This window comes from Hyla sarda, unplaced genomic scaffold (genome assembly GCF_029499605.1).
Source record: "Hyla sarda isolate aHylSar1 unplaced genomic scaffold, aHylSar1.hap1 scaffold_205, whole genome shotgun sequence".
In the NCBI taxonomy this organism is placed as follows: domain Eukaryota; kingdom Metazoa; phylum Chordata; class Amphibia; order Anura; family Hylidae; genus Hyla; species Hyla sarda.
In genome coordinates, this window is record NW_026608713.1 from 49,562 (window position 1) to 64,561 (window position 15,000).

The window sequence follows — 15,000 nt, forward strand, 5'->3', positions numbered from 1 at the left end:
AGTTATACCCTTCTTGAAGAAGGACTGAGAACTGGTTAAAATTAGCAGGTTAAGAGCAATGTTTCTGTGCTTAAGCAAGGAGGAAAAAGACTTCTGACCCCCACGTGATTTGAACACGCAACCTTCTGATCTGGAGTCAGACGCGCTACCGTTGCGCCACGAGGTCAACTTGCATTGTGAGCTCTCACATTGATTCATGACCTTTGATTTCATATCCTGGAAAGACATTTCCGTGGACAGCTTTTTTCCATGGACAGCTATTTGTTCCAATAAAAACATTTCCAAGAAACAACCAACCTCTAAAAGTTACCTTTTCAGCCTTCTTTCATTCCTCCCCCTAAACTGAGGCTATCGACAACTGCCTATCTGATAGTCCTGTCTTGCTCTTGAGAAACATTTCAGAAAGAAGACTAAGACAGAAGTAGGAAACTTAATAAAGCTTATGTTCGTAAAAGATTGACATGAAGGCCAGTGATACCCTACTTGAAGAAGGACTGGGAACTGGTTAAGATTAGCAGGTTAAGAGCAATGTTTCTGTTTTTAAGCAAGAAGGAAAGGGACTCCTGACCCCGACGTGATTTGGACACACAACCTTCTGATCTGGAGTCAGACGCGCTACCGTTGCGCCACGAGGTCAACTGGCACTATGAGCTCTCACATTGATTCAGGACCTTTGATTTCATATCCTAGAAAGACATTTCCATGGACAGCTATTTTCAATGGACAGCTTTTTGTTCCAATAAAAATATTTCCAAGAAACAACCAACCTCTAAAAGTTACCTTTTTAGCCTTCTTTCATTTCTCCCCCTAAACTGACGCTATCGGCAACTGCCTAGGACTGAGAACTGGTTAAAATTAGCAGGTTAAGAGCAATGTTTCTGTGCTTAAGCAAGGAGGAAATGGACTCCTGACCCCAACGTGATTTGAACACGCAAACTTCTGATCTGGAACTAGATGCGCTACCGTTGCGCCAAGAGGTCAACTGGCACGATGAGCTCTCACATTGATTCAGGACCTTTGATTTCATATCCCAGAAAGACATGTCCATGGACAGCTTTTTTCCATGGACAGCTATTTCTTCCAATAAAAACATTTCCAAGAAACAACCAACCTCTAAAAGTTACCTTTTTAGCCTACTTTCATTCCTCCCCCTAAACTGAGGCTATCGGCAACTGCCTATCTAATAGTCCTGTTTTGCTCTTGACCTTCTTAGCCTTCTTTCATTCCTCCCCCTAAACTGAGGCTATCGGCAACTGCCTATCTGATAGTCCTGTCTTGCTCTTGAGAAACATTTCAGAAAGAAGACTAAGACAGAAGTAGGAAACTTAGGAAAGCTTATGTTCGTAAATTTTTTTTTACATGAAGGCCAGTTATACCCTTCTTGAAGAAGGACTGAGAACTGGTTAAAATTAGCAGGTTAAGAGCAATGTTTCTGTGCTTAAGCAAGGAGGAAAAAAGACTTCTGACCCCGACGTGATTTGAACACGCAACCTTCTGATCTGGAGTCAGACGCGCTACCGATGCGCCACGAGGTCAACTTGCACTATGAGCTCTCACATTGATTCAGGACCTTTGATTTCATATCCTGGAAAGACATTTCCATGGACAGCTTTTTTCCATGGACAGCTATTTATTCCAATAAAAACATTTCCAAGAAACAACCAACCTCTAAAAGTTACCTTTTTAGCCTTCTTTCATTCCTCCCCCTAAACTGAGGCTATCGGCAACTGCCTATCTGATAGTCCTGTCTTGCTCTTGAGAAACAATTCAGAAAGAAGACTAAGACAGAAGTAGGAAACTTAATAAAGCTTATGTTCGTAAAAGATTGACATGAAGGCCAGTGATACCCTACTTGAAGAAGGACTGAGAACTGGTTAAGAGCAATGTTTCTGTGCTTAAGCAAGGAGGAAATGGACTCCTGACCCTGACATGATTTGAACACGCAACCTTCTGATCTGGAAAAAGACGCGCTACCGTTGCACCAAGAGGTCAACTGGCACTATGAGCTCTCACATTGATTCAGGACATTTGATTTCATATCCTAGAAAGACATTTCCATGGACAGCTTTTTTCCATGGACAGCTATTTGTTCCAATAAAAACATTTCCAAGAAACAACCAACCTCTAAAAGTTACCTTTTTAGCCTTCTTTCATTCCTCCCCCTAAACTGAGGCTATCGGCAACTGCCTATCTGATAGTCCTGTCTTGCTCTTGAGAAACATTTCAGAAAGAAGACTAAGACAGAAGTAGGAAACTTAGGAAAGCTTATGTTCGTAAAATTTATTTTTACATGAAGGCCAGTTATGCCCTTCTTGAAGAAGGACTGAGAACTGGTTAAAATTAGCAGGTTAAGAGCAATGTTTCTGTGCTTAAGCAAGGAGGAAAAAGACTTCTGACCCCGACGTGATTTGAACACGCAACCTTCTGATCTGGAGTCAGACGCGCTACCGTTGCGCCACAAGGTCAACTTGCACTATGAGCTCTCACATTGATTCAGGACCTTTGATTTCATATCCTAGAAAGACATTTCCATGGACAGCTATTTTCAATGGACAGCTTTTTGTTCCAATAAAAATATTTCCAAGAAACAACCAACCTCTAAAAGTTACCTTTTTAGCCTTCTTTCATTTCTCCCCCTAAACTGAGGCTATCGGCAACTGCCTAGGACTGAGAACTGGTTAAAATTAGCAGGTTAAGAGCAATGTTTCTGTGTTGAAGCAAGGAGGAAAAAGACTTCTGACCCCGACGTGATTTGAACACACAACCTTCTGATCTGGAGTCAGACGCGCTACCGTTGCGCCACGAGGTCAACTTGAACTGTGAGCTCTCACATTGATTCAGGACCTTTGATTTCATATCCTGGAAAGACATTTCCATGGACAGCTTTTTTCCATGGACAGCGATTTGTTCCAATAAAAACATTTCCAAGAAACAACCAACCTCTAAAAGTTACCTTTTTAGCCTTCTTTCATTCCTCCCCCTAAACTGAGGCTATCGGCAACTGCCTATCTGATAGTCCTGTCTTGCTCTTTAGAAACATTTCAGAAAGAAGACTAAGACAGAAGTAGGAAACTTAATAAAGCTTATGTTCGTAAAAGATTGACATGAAGGCCAGTGATACCCTACTTGAAGAAGGACTGAGAACTGGTTAAGAGCAATGTTTCTGTGCTTAAGCAAGGAGGAAATGGTCTCCTGACCCTGACGTGATTTGAACACGCAACCTTCTGATCTGGAATTAGACGCGCTACCGTTGCGCCAAGAGGTCAACTGGGACTATGAGCTCTCACATTTATTCAGGACCTTTGATTTCATATCCTAGAAAGACATTTCCATGGACAGCTTTTTTCCATGGACAGCTATTTGTTCCAATAAAAACATTTCCAAGAAACAACCAACCTCTAAAAGTTACCTTTTTAGCCTACTTTCATTCCTCCCCCTAAACTGAGGCTATCGGCAACTGCCTATCTGATAGTCCTGTCTTGCTCTTGAGAAACATTTCAGAAAGAAGACTAAGACAGAAGTAGGAAACTTAAGAAAGCTTATGTTCGTAAAATTTATTTTTACATGAAGGCCAGTTATGCCCTTCTTGAAGAAGGACTGAGAACTGGTTAAAATTAGCAGGTTAAGAGCAATGTTTCTGTGCTTAAGCAAGGAGGAAAAAGACTTCTGATCCCGACGTGATTTGAACACGCAACCTTCTGATCTGGAGTCAGACGCGCTACCGTTGCGCCACGAGGTCAACTTGCACTGTGAGCTCTCACATTGATTCAGGACCTTTGATTTCATATCCTAGAAAGACATTTCCATGGACAGCTTTTTTCCATGGACAGCTTTTTGTTCCAATAAAAATATTTCCAAGAAACAACCAACCTTTAAAAGTTACCTTTTTAGCCTTCTTTCATTCCTCCCCCTAAACTGAGGCTATCGGCAACTGCCTATCTGATAGTCCTGTCTTGCTCTTGAGAAACATTTCAGAAAGAAGACTAAGACAGAAGTAGGAAACTTAATAAAGCTTATGTTCGTAAAAGATTGACATGAAGGCCAGTGATACCCTACTTGAAGAAGGACTGAGAACTGGTTAAGATTAGCAGGTTAAGAGCAATGTTTCTGTTTTTAAGCAAGAAGGAAAGGGACTCCTGACCCCGACGTGATTTGGACACACAACCTTCTGATCTGGAGTCAGACGCGCTACCGTTGCGCCACGAGGTCAACTGGCACTATGAGCTCTCACATTGATTCAGGACCTTTGATTTCATATCCTAGAAAGACATTTCCATGGACAGCTATTTTCAATGGACAGCTTTTTGTTCCAATAAAAATATTTCCAAGAAACAACCAACCTCTAAAAGTTACCTTTTTAGCCTTCTTTCATTTCTCCCCCTAAACTGACGCTATTGGCAACTGCCTAGGACTGAGAACTGGTTAAAATTAGCAGGTTAAGAGCAATGTTTCTGTGCTTAAGCAAGGAGGAAATGGACTCCTGACCCCAACGTGATTTGAACACGCAAACTTCTGATCTGGAACTAGATGCGCTACCGTTGCGCCAAGAGGTCAACTGGCACGATGAGCTCTCACATTGATTCAGGACCTTTGATTTCATATCCCAGAAAGACATGTCCATGGACAGCTTTTTTCCATGGACAGCTATTTCTTCCAATAAAAACATTTCCAAGAAACAACCAACCTCTAAAAGTTACCTTTTTAGCCTACTTTCATTCCTCCCCCTAAACTGAGGCTATCGGCAACTGCCTATCTAATAGTCCTGTCTTGCTCTTGACCTTCTTAGCCTTCTTTCATTCCTCCCCCTAAACTGAGGCTATCGGCAACTGCCTATCTGATAGTCCTGTCTTGCTCTTGAGAAACATTTCAGAAAGAAGACTAAGACAGAAGTAGGAAACTTAGGAAAGCTTATGTTCGTAAATTTTTTTTTACATGAAGGCCAGTTATACCCTTCTTGAAGAAGGACTGAGAACTGGTTAAAATTAGCAGGTTAAGAGCAATGTTTCTGTGCTTAAGCAAGGAGGAAAAAAGACTTCTGACCCCGACGTGATTTGAACACGCAACCTTCTGATCTGGAGTCAGACGCGCTACCGTTGCGCCACGAGGTCAACTTGCACTGTGAGCTCTCACATTGATTCAGGACCTTTGATTTCATATCCTGGAAAGACATTTCCATGGACAGCTTTTTTCCATGGACAGCTATTTATTCCAATAAAAACATTTCCAAGAAACAACCAACCTCTAAAAGTTACCTTTTTAGCCTTCTTTCATTCCTCCCCCTAAACTGAGGCTATCGGCAACTGCCTATCTGATAGTCCTGTCTTGCTCTTGAGAAACAATTCAGAAAGAAGACTAAGACAGAAGTAGGAAACTTAATAAAGCTTATGTTCGTAAAAGATTGACATGAAGGCCAGTGATACCCTACTTGAAGAAGGACTGAGAACTGGTTAAGAGCAATGTTTCTGTGCTTAAGCAAGGAGGAAATGGACTCCTGACCCTGACGTGATTTGAACACGCAACCTTCTGATCTGGAAAAAGACGCGCTACCGTTGCGCCAAGAGGTCAACTGGCACTATGAGCTCTCACATTGATTCAGGACCTTTGATTTCATATCCTAGAAAGACATTTCCATGGACAGCTTTTTTCCATGGACAGCTATTTGTTTCAATAAAAACATTTCCAAGAAACAACCAACCTCTAAAAGTTACCTTTTTAGCCTTCTTTCATTCCTCCCCCTAAACTGAGGCTATCGGCAACTGCCTATCTGATAGTCCTGTCTTGCTCTTGAGAAACATTTCAGAAAGAAGACTAAGACAGAAGTAGGAAACTTAGGAAAGCTTATGTTCGTAAAATTTATTTTTACATGAAGGCCAGTTATGCCCTTCTTGAAGAAGGACTGAGAACTGGTTAAAATTAGCAGGTTAAGAGCAATGTTTCTGTGCTTAAGCAAGGAGGAAAAAGACTTCTGACCCCGACGTGATTTGAACACGCAACCTTCTGATCTGGAGTCAGACGCGCTACCGTTGCGCCACGAGGTCAACTTGCACTATGAGCTCTCACATTGATTCAGGACCTTTGATTTCATATCCTAGAAAGACATTTCCATGGACAGCTATTTTCAATGGACAGCTTTTTGTTCCAATAAAAATATTTCCAAGAAACAACCAACCTCTAAAAGTTACCTTTTTAGCCTTCTTTCATTTCTCCCCCTAAACTGAGGCTATCGGCAACTGCCTAGGACTGAGAACTGGTTAAAATTAGCAGGTAAAGAGCAATGTTTCTGTGTTGAAGCAAGGAGGAAAAAGACTTCTGACGCCGACGTGATCTGAACACGCAACCTTCTGATCTGGAGTCAGACGCGCTACCGTTGCGCCACGAGGTCAACTTGAACTGTGAGCTCTCACATTGATTCAGGACCTTTGATTTCATATCCTGGAAAGACATTTCCATGGACAGCTTTTTTCCATGGACAGCGATTTGTTCCAATAAAAACATTTCCAAGAAACAACCAACCTCTAAAAGTTACCTTTTTAGCCTTCTTTCATTCCCCCCCCTAAACTGAGGCTATCGGCAACTGCCTATCTGATAGTCCTGTCTTGCTCTTTAGAAACATTTCAGAAAGAAGACTAAGACAGAAGTAGGAAACTTAATAAAGCTTATGTTCGTAAAAGATTGACATGAAGGCCAGTGATACCCTACTTGAAGAAGGACTGAGAACTGGTTAAGAGCAATGTTTCTGTGCTTAAGCAAGGAGGAAATGGACTCCTGACCCTGACGTGATTTGAACACGCAACCTTCTGATCTGGAATTAGACGCGCTACCGTTGCGCCAAGAGGTCAACTGGCACTATGAGCTCTCACATTTATTCAGGACCTTTGATTTCATATCCTAGAAAGACATTTCCATGGACAGCTTTTTTCCATGGACAGCTATTTGTTCCAATAAAAACATTTCCAAGAAACAACCAACCTCTAAAAGTTACCTTTTTAGCCTTCTTTCATTCCTCCCCCTAAACTGAGGCTATCGGCAACTGCCTATCTGATAGTCCTGTCTTGCTCTTGAGAAACAATTCAGAAAGAAGACTAAGACAGAAGTAGGAAACTTAATAAAGCTTATGTTCGTAAAAGATTGACATGAAGGCCAGTGATACCCTACTTGAAGAAGGACTGAGAACTGGTTAAGAGCAATGTTTCTGTGCTTAAGCAAGGAGGAAATGGACTCCTGACCCTGACATGATTTGAACTCGCAACCTTCTGATCTGGAAAAAGACGCGCTACCGTTGCGCCAAGAGGTCAACTGGCACTATGAGCTCTCACATTGATTCAGGACATTTGATTTCATATCCTAGAAAGACATTTCCATGGACAGCTTTTTTCCATGGACAGCTATTTGTTCCAATAAAAACATTTCCAAGAAACAACCAACCTCTAAAAGTTACCTTTTTAGCCTTCTTTCATTCCTCCCCCTAAACTGAGGCTATCGGCAACTGCCTATCTGATAGTCCTGTCTTGCTCTTGAGAAACATTTCAGAAAGAAGACTAAGACAGAAGTAGGAAACTTAGGAAAGCTTATGTTCGTAAAATTTATTTTTACATGAAGGCCAGTTATGCCCTTCTTGAAGAAGGACTGAGAACTGGTTAAAATTAGCAGGTTAAGAGCAATGTTTCTGTGCTTAAGCAAGGAGGAAAAAGACTTCTGACCCCGACGTGATTTGAACACGCAACCTTCTGATCTGGAGTCAGACGCGCTACCGTTGCGCCACGAGGTCAACTTGCACTATGAGCTCTCACATTGATTCAGGACCTTTGATTTCATATCCTAGAAAGACATTTCCATGGACAGCTATTTTCAATGGACAGCTTTTTGTTCCAATAAAAATATTTCCAAGAAACAACCAACCTCTAAAAGTTACCTTTTTAGCCTTCTTTCATTTCTCCCCCTAAACTGAGGCTATCGGCAACTGCCTAGGACTGAGAACTGGTTAAAATTAGCAGGTTAAGAGCAATGTTTCTGTGTTGAAGCAAGGAGGAAAAAGACTTCTGACCCCGACGTGATTTGAACACACAACCTTCTGATCTGGAGTCAGACGCGCTACCGTTGCGCCACGAGGTCAACTTGAACTGTGAGCTCTCACATTGATTCAGGACCTTTGATTTCATATCCTGGAAAGACATTTCCATGGACAGCTTTTTTCCATGGACAGCGATTTGTTCCAATAAAAACATTTCCAAGAAACAACCAACCTCTAAAAGTTACCTTTTTAGCCTTCTTTCATTCCTCCCCCTAAACTGAGGCTATCGGCAACTGCCTATCTGATAGTCCTGTCTTGCTCTTTAGAAACATTTCAGAAAGAAGACTAAGACAGAAGTAGGAAACTTAATAAAGCTTATGTTCGTAAAAGATTGACATGAAGGCCAGTGATACCCTACTTGAAGAAGGACTGAGAACTGGTTAAGAGCAATGTTTCTGTGCTTAAGCAAGGAGGAAATGGTCTCCTGACCCTGACGTGATTTGAACACGCAACCTTCTGATCTGGAATTAGACGCGCTACCGTTGCGCCAAGAGGTCAACTGGGACTATGAGCTCTCACATTTATTCAGGACCTTTGATTTCATATCCTAGAAAGACATTTCCATGGACAGCTTTTTTCCATGGACAGCTATTTGTTCCAATAAAAACATTTCCAAGAAACAACCAACCTCTAAAAGTTACCTTTTTAGCCTACTTTCATTCCTCCCCCTAAACTGAGGCTATCGGCAACTGCCTATCTGATAGTCCTGTCTTGCTCTTGAGAAACATTTCAGAAAGAAGACTAAGATAGAAGTAGGAAACTTAAGAAAGCTTATGTTCGTAAAATTTATTTTTACATGAAGGCCAGTTATGCCCTTCTTGAAGAAGGACTGAGAACTGGTTAAAATTAGCAGGTTAAGAGCAATGTTTCTGTGCTTAAGCAAGGAGGAAAAAGACTTCTGATCCCGACGTGATTTGAACACGCAACCTTCTGATCTGGAGTCAGACGCGCTACCGTTGCGCCACGAGGTCAACTTGCACTGTGAGCTCTCACATTGATTCAGGACCTTTGATTTCATATCCTAGAAAGACATTTCCATGGACAGCTTTTTTCCATGGACAGCTTTTTGTTCCAATAAAAATATTTCCAAGAAACAACCAACCTTTAAAAGTTACCTTTTTAGCCTTCTTTCATTCCTCCCCCTAAACTGAGGCTATCGGCAACTGCCTATCTGATAGTCCTGTCTTGCTCTTGAGAAACATTTCAGAAAGAAGACTAAGACAGAAGTAGGAAACTTAGGAAAGCTTATGTTCGTAAAATTTTTTTTACATGAAGGCCAGTTATACCCTTCTTGAAGAAGGACTGAGAACTGGTTAAAATTAGCAGGTTAAGAGCAATGTTTCTGTGCTTAAGCAAGGAGGAAAAAGACTTCTGACCCTCACGTGATTTGAACACGCAACCTTCTGATCTGGAGTCAGACGCGCTACCGTTGCGCCACGAGGTCAACTTGCATTGTGAGCTCTCACATTGATTCAGGACCTTTGATTTCATATCCTGGAAAGACATTTCCATGGACAGCTTTTTTCCATGGACAGCTATTTGTTCCAATAAAAACATTTCCAAGAAACAACCAACCTCTAAAAGTTACCTTTTTAGCCTTCTTTCATTCCTCCCCCTAAACTGAGGCTATCGGCAACTGCCTATCTGATAGTCCTGTCTTGCTCTTGAGAAACATTTCAGAAAGAAGACTAAGACAGAAGTAGGAAACTTAATAAAGCTTATGTTCGTAAAAGATTGACATGAAGGCCAGTGATACCCTACTTGAAGAAGGACTGAGAACTGGTTAAGATTAGCAGGTTAAGAGCAATGTTTCTGTTTTTAAGCAAGAAGGAAAGGGACTCCTGACCCCGACGTGATTTGGACACACAACCTTCTGATCTGGAGTCAGACGCGCTACCGTTGCGCCACGAGGTCAACTGGCACTATGAGCTCTCACATTGATTCAGGACCTTTGATTTCATATCCTGGAAAGACATTTCCATGGACAGCTTTTTTCCATGGACAGCTATTTATTCCAATAAAAACATTTCCAAGAAACAACCAACCTCTAAAAGTTACCTTTTTAGCCTTCTTTCATTCCTCCCCCTAAACTGAGGCTATCGGCAACTGCCTATCTGATAGTCCTGTCTTGCTCTTGAGAAACAATTCAGAAAGAAGACTAAGACAGAAGTAGGAAACTTAATAAAGCTTATGTTCGTAAAAGATTGACATGAAGGCCAGTGATACCCTACTTGAAGAAGGACTGAGAACTGGTTAAGAGCAATGTTTCTGTGCTTAAGCAAGGAGGAAATGGACTCCTGACCCTGACGTGATTTGAACACGCAACCTTCTGATCTGGAAAAAGACGCGCTACCGTTGCGCCAAGAGGTCAACTGGCACTATGAGCTCTCACATTGATTCAGGACCTTTGATTTCATATCCTAGAAAGACATTTCCATGGACAGCTTTTTTCCATGGACAGCTATTTGTTTCAATAAAAACATTTCCAAGAAACAACCAACCTCTAAAAGTTACCTTTTTAGCCTTCTTTCATTCCTCCCCCTAAACTGAGGCTATCGGCAACTGCCTATCTGATAGTCCTGTCTTGCTCTTGAGAAACATTTCAGAAAGAAGACTAAGACAGAAGTAGGAAACTTAGGAAAGCTTATGTTCGTAAAATTTATTTTTACATGAAGGCCAGTTATGCCCTTCTTGAAGAAGGACTGAGAACTGGTTAAAATTAGCAGGTTAAGAGCAATGTTTCTGTGCTTAAGCAAGGAGGAAAAAGACTTCTGACCCCGACGTGATTTGAACACGCAACCTTCTGATCTGGAGTCAGACGCGCTACCGTTGCGCCACGAGGTCAACTTGCACTATGAGCTCTCACATTGATTCAGGACCTTTGATTTCATATCCTAGAAAGACATTTCCATGGACAGCTATTTTCAATGGACAGCTTTTTGTTCCAATAAAAATATTTCCAAGAAACAACCAACCTCTAAAAGTTACCTTTTTAGCCTTCTTTCATTTCTCCCCCTAAACTGAGGCTATCGGCAACTGCCTAGGACTGAGAACTGGTTAAAATTAGCAGGTAAAGAGCAATGTTTCTGTGTTGAAGCAAGGAGGAAAAAGACTTCTGACCCCGACGTGATCTGAACACGCAACCTTCTGATCTGGAGTCAGACGCGCTACCGTTGCGCCACGAGGTCAACTTGAACTGTGAGCTCTCACATTGATTCAGGACCTTTGATTTCATATCCTGGAAAGACATTTCCATGGACAGCTTTTTTCCATGGACAGCGATTTGTTCCAATAAAAACATTTCCAAGAAACAACCAACCTCTAAAAGTTACCTTTTTAGCCTTCTTTCATTCCCCCCCCCTAAACTGAGGCTATCGGCAACTGCCTATCTGATAGTCCTGTCTTGCTCTTTAGAAACATTTCAGAAAGAAGACTAAGACAGAAGTAGGAAACTTAATAAAGCTTATGTTCGTAAAAGATTGACATGAAGGCCAGTGATACCCTACTTGAAGAAGGACTGAGAACTGGTTAAGAGCAATGTTTCTGTGCTTAAGCAAGGAGGAAATGGACTCCTGACCCTGACGTGATTTGAACACGCAACCTTCTGATCTGGAATTAGACGCGCTACCGTTGCGCCAAGAGGTCAACTGGCACTATGAGCTCTCACATTTATTCAGGACCTTTGATTTCATATCCTAGAAAGACATTTCCATGGACAGCTTTTTTCCATGGACAGCTATTTGTTCCAATAAAAACATTTCCAAGAAACAACCAACCTCTAAAAGTTACCTTTTTAGCCTTCTTTCATTCCTCCCCCTAAACTGAGGCTATCGGCAACTGCCTATCTGATAGTCCTGTCTTGCTCTTGAGAAACATTTCAGAAAGAAGACTAAGACAGAAGTAGGAAACTTAAGAAAGCTTATGTTCGTAAAATTTATTTTTACATGAAGGCCAGTTATGCCCTTCTTGAAGAAGGACTGAGAACTGGTTAAAATTAGCAGGTTAAGAGCAATGTTTCTGTGCTTAAGCAAGTAGGAAAAAGACTTCTGATCCCGACGTGATTTGAACACGCAACCTTCTGATCTGGAGTCAGACGCGCTACCGTTGCGCCACGAGGTCAACTTGCACTGTGAGCTCTCACATTGATTCAGGACCTTTGATTTCATATCCTAGAAAGACATTTCCATGGACAGCTTTTTTCCATGGACAGCTTTTTGTTCCAATAAAAATATTTCCAAGAAACAACCAACCTTTAAAAGTTACCTTTTTAGCCTTCTTTCATTCCTCCCCCTAAACTGAGGCTATCGGCAACTGCCTATCTGATAGTCCTGTCTTGCTCTTGAGAAACATTTCAGAAAGAAGACTAAGACAGAAGTAGGAAACTTAGGAAAGCTTATGTTCGTAAAATTTTTTTTACATGAAGGCCAGTTATACCCTTCTTGAAGAAGGACTGAGAACTGGTTAAAATTAGCAGGTTAAGAGCAATGTTTCTGTGCTTAAGCAAGGAGGAAAAAGACTTCTGACCCTCACGTGATTTGAACACGCAACCTTCTGATCTGGAGTCAGACGCGCTACCGTTGCGCCACGAGGTCAACTTGCATTGTGAGCTCTCACATTGATTCAGGACCTTTGATTTCATATCCTGGAAAGACATTTCCATGGACAGCTTTTTTCCATGGACAGCTATTTGTTCCAATAAAAACATTTCCAAGAAACAACCAACCTCTAAAAGTTACCTTTTTAGCCTTCTTTCATTCCTCCCCCTAAACTGAGGCTATCGGCAACTGCCTATCTGATAGTCCTGTCTTGCTCTTGAGAAACATTTCAGAAAGAAGACTAAGACAGAAGTAGGAAACTTAATAAAGCTTATGTTCGTAAAAGATTGACATGAAGGCCAGTGATACCCTACTTGAAGAAGGACTGAGAACTGGTTAAGATTAGCAGGTTAAGAGCAATGTTTCTGTTTTTAAGCAAGAAGGAAAGGGACTCCTGACCCCGACGTGATTTGGACACACAACCTTCTGATCTGGAGTCAGACGCGCTACCGTTGCGCCACGAGGTCAACTGGCACTATGAGCTCTCACATTGATTCAGGACCTTTGATTTCATATCCTAGAAAGACATTTCCATGGACAGCTATTTTCAATGGACAGCTTTTTGTTCCAATAAAAATATTTCCAAGAAACAACCAACCTCTAAAAGTTACCTTTTTAGCCTTCTTTCATTTCTCCCCCTAAACTGACGCTATTGGCAACTGCCTAGGACTGAGAACTGGTTAAAATTAGCAGGTTAAGAGCAATGTTTCTGTGCTTAAGCAAGGAGGAAATGGACTCCTGACCCCAACGTGATTTGAACACGCAAACTTCTGATCTGGAACTAGATGCGCTACCGTTGCGCCAAGAGGTCAACTGGCACGATGAGCTCTCACATTGATTCAGGACCTTTGATTTCATATCCCAGAAAGACATGTCCATGGACAGCTTTTTTCCATGGACAGCTATTTCTTCCAATAAAAACATTTCCAAGAAACAACCAACCTCTAAAAGTTACCTTTTTAGCCTACTTTCATTCCTCCCCCTAAACTGAGGCTATCGGCAACTGCCTATCTAATAGTCCTGTCTTGCTCTTGACCTTCTTAGCCTTCTTTCATTCCTCCCCCTAAACTGAGGCTATCGGCAACTGCCTATCTGATAGTCCTGTCTTGCTCTTGAGAAACATTTCAGAAAGAAGACTAAGACAGAAGTAGGAAACTTAGGAAAGCTTATGTTCGTAAATTTTTTTTTACATGAAGGCCAGTTATACCCTTCTTGAAGAAGGACTGAGAACTGGTTAAAATTAGCAGGTTAAGAGCAATGTTTCTGTGCTTAAGCAAGGAGGAAAAAAGACTTCTGACCCCGACGTGATTTGAACACGCAACCTTCTGATCTGGAGTCAGACGCGCTACCGTTGCGCCACGAGGTCAACTTGCACTGTGAGCTCTCACATTGATTCAGGACCTTTGATTTCATATCCTGGAAAGACATTTCCATGGACAGCTTTTTTCCATGGACAGCTATTTATTCCAATAAAAACATTTCCAAGAAACAACCAACCTCTAAAAGTTACCTTTTTAGCCTTCTTTCATTCCTCCCCCTAAACTGAGGCTATCGGCAACTGCCTATCTGATAGTCCTGTCTTGCTCTTGAGAAACAATTCAGAAAGAAGACTAAGACAGAAGTAGGAAACTTAATAAAGCTTATGTTCGTAAAAGATTGACATGAAGGCCAGTGATACCCTACTTGAAGAAGGACTGAGAACTGGTTAAGAGCAATGTTTCTGTGCTTAAGCAAGGAGGAAATGGACTCCTGACCCTGACGTGATTTGAACACGCAACCTTCTGATCTGGAAAAAGACGCGCTACCGTTGCGCCAAGAGGTCAACTGGCACTATGAGCTCTCACATTGATTCAGGACCTTTGATTTCATATCCTAGAAAGACATTTCCATGGACAGCTTTTTTCCATGGACAGCTATTTGTTTCAATAAAAACATTTCCAAGAAACAACCAACCTCTAAAAGTTACCTTTTTAGCCTTCTTTCATTCCTCCCCCTAAACTGAGGCTATCGGCAACTGCCTATCTGATAGTCCTGTCTTGCTCTTGAGAAACATTTCAGAAAGAAGACTAAGACAGAAGTAGGAAACTTAGGAAAGCTTATGTTCGTAAAATTTATTTTTACATGAAGGCCAGTTATGCCCTTCTTGAAGAAGGACTGAGAACTGGTTAAAATTAGCAGGTTAAGAGCAATGTTTCTGTGCTTAAGCAAGGAGGAAAAAGACTTCTGACCCCGACGTGATTTGAACACGCAACCTTCTGATCTGGAGTCAGACGCGCTACCGTTGCGCCACGAGGTCAACTTGCACTATGAGCTCTCACATTGATTCAGGACCTT

The 15,000-nt window shown here is 41.6% G+C and overlaps 22 non-coding genes across 22 annotated transcripts; all 22 read right to left on the reverse strand.

Moving 5' to 3' along the window:
* Positions 1-94: 94 nt before the first annotated feature.
* Positions 95-166, reverse strand: TRNAW-CCA (transfer RNA tryptophan (anticodon CCA)). Its single transcript has one exon. It is a non-coding gene; the product is annotated as a tRNA-Trp (tRNA).
* A 398-nt stretch (positions 167-564) lies between these two features.
* On the reverse strand, positions 565-636 carry TRNAW-CCA (transfer RNA tryptophan (anticodon CCA)). Its single transcript has one exon. It is a non-coding gene; the product is annotated as a tRNA-Trp (tRNA).
* Positions 637-1,463: 827 nt separating this feature from the next.
* On the reverse strand, positions 1,464-1,535 carry TRNAW-CCA (transfer RNA tryptophan (anticodon CCA)). Its single transcript has one exon. It is a non-coding gene; the product is annotated as a tRNA-Trp (tRNA).
* An 858-nt stretch (positions 1,536-2,393) lies between these two features.
* Positions 2,394-2,465, reverse strand: TRNAW-CCA (transfer RNA tryptophan (anticodon CCA)). The gene has a single exon. It is a non-coding gene; the product is annotated as a tRNA-Trp (tRNA).
* A 272-nt stretch (positions 2,466-2,737) lies between these two features.
* Positions 2,738-2,809, reverse strand: TRNAW-CCA (transfer RNA tryptophan (anticodon CCA)). The gene has a single exon. It is a non-coding gene; the product is annotated as a tRNA-Trp (tRNA).
* Positions 2,810-3,667: 858 nt separating this feature from the next.
* On the reverse strand, positions 3,668-3,739 carry TRNAW-CCA (transfer RNA tryptophan (anticodon CCA)). Its single transcript has one exon. It is a non-coding gene; the product is annotated as a tRNA-Trp (tRNA).
* Positions 3,740-4,137: 398 nt separating this feature from the next.
* On the reverse strand, positions 4,138-4,209 carry TRNAW-CCA (transfer RNA tryptophan (anticodon CCA)). The gene has a single exon. It is a non-coding gene; the product is annotated as a tRNA-Trp (tRNA).
* Positions 4,210-5,036: 827 nt separating this feature from the next.
* Positions 5,037-5,108, reverse strand: TRNAW-CCA (transfer RNA tryptophan (anticodon CCA)). Its single transcript has one exon. It is a non-coding gene; the product is annotated as a tRNA-Trp (tRNA).
* An 858-nt stretch (positions 5,109-5,966) lies between these two features.
* Positions 5,967-6,038, reverse strand: TRNAW-CCA (transfer RNA tryptophan (anticodon CCA)). The gene has a single exon. It is a non-coding gene; the product is annotated as a tRNA-Trp (tRNA).
* Positions 6,039-6,310: 272 nt separating this feature from the next.
* TRNAW-CCA (transfer RNA tryptophan (anticodon CCA)) lies at positions 6,311-6,382 on the reverse strand. Its single transcript has one exon. It is a non-coding gene; the product is annotated as a tRNA-Trp (tRNA).
* Positions 6,383-7,696: 1,314 nt separating this feature from the next.
* TRNAW-CCA (transfer RNA tryptophan (anticodon CCA)) lies at positions 7,697-7,768 on the reverse strand. The gene has a single exon. It is a non-coding gene; the product is annotated as a tRNA-Trp (tRNA).
* Positions 7,769-8,040: 272 nt separating this feature from the next.
* Positions 8,041-8,112, reverse strand: TRNAW-CCA (transfer RNA tryptophan (anticodon CCA)). The gene has a single exon. It is a non-coding gene; the product is annotated as a tRNA-Trp (tRNA).
* An 858-nt stretch (positions 8,113-8,970) lies between these two features.
* On the reverse strand, positions 8,971-9,042 carry TRNAW-CCA (transfer RNA tryptophan (anticodon CCA)). The gene has a single exon. It is a non-coding gene; the product is annotated as a tRNA-Trp (tRNA).
* Positions 9,043-9,443: 401 nt separating this feature from the next.
* Positions 9,444-9,515, reverse strand: TRNAW-CCA (transfer RNA tryptophan (anticodon CCA)). Its single transcript has one exon. It is a non-coding gene; the product is annotated as a tRNA-Trp (tRNA).
* Positions 9,516-9,913: 398 nt separating this feature from the next.
* Positions 9,914-9,985, reverse strand: TRNAW-CCA (transfer RNA tryptophan (anticodon CCA)). Its single transcript has one exon. It is a non-coding gene; the product is annotated as a tRNA-Trp (tRNA).
* Positions 9,986-10,843: 858 nt separating this feature from the next.
* Positions 10,844-10,915, reverse strand: TRNAW-CCA (transfer RNA tryptophan (anticodon CCA)). Its single transcript has one exon. It is a non-coding gene; the product is annotated as a tRNA-Trp (tRNA).
* A 272-nt stretch (positions 10,916-11,187) lies between these two features.
* Positions 11,188-11,259, reverse strand: TRNAW-CCA (transfer RNA tryptophan (anticodon CCA)). The gene has a single exon. It is a non-coding gene; the product is annotated as a tRNA-Trp (tRNA).
* An 859-nt stretch (positions 11,260-12,118) lies between these two features.
* Positions 12,119-12,190, reverse strand: TRNAW-CCA (transfer RNA tryptophan (anticodon CCA)). Its single transcript has one exon. It is a non-coding gene; the product is annotated as a tRNA-Trp (tRNA).
* A 401-nt stretch (positions 12,191-12,591) lies between these two features.
* TRNAW-CCA (transfer RNA tryptophan (anticodon CCA)) lies at positions 12,592-12,663 on the reverse strand. Its single transcript has one exon. It is a non-coding gene; the product is annotated as a tRNA-Trp (tRNA).
* Positions 12,664-13,061: 398 nt separating this feature from the next.
* Positions 13,062-13,133, reverse strand: TRNAW-CCA (transfer RNA tryptophan (anticodon CCA)). The gene has a single exon. It is a non-coding gene; the product is annotated as a tRNA-Trp (tRNA).
* An 827-nt stretch (positions 13,134-13,960) lies between these two features.
* Positions 13,961-14,032, reverse strand: TRNAW-CCA (transfer RNA tryptophan (anticodon CCA)). The gene has a single exon. It is a non-coding gene; the product is annotated as a tRNA-Trp (tRNA).
* An 858-nt stretch (positions 14,033-14,890) lies between these two features.
* On the reverse strand, positions 14,891-14,962 carry TRNAW-CCA (transfer RNA tryptophan (anticodon CCA)). The gene has a single exon. It is a non-coding gene; the product is annotated as a tRNA-Trp (tRNA).
* Between the last annotated feature and the right edge of the window lie 38 nt (positions 14,963-15,000).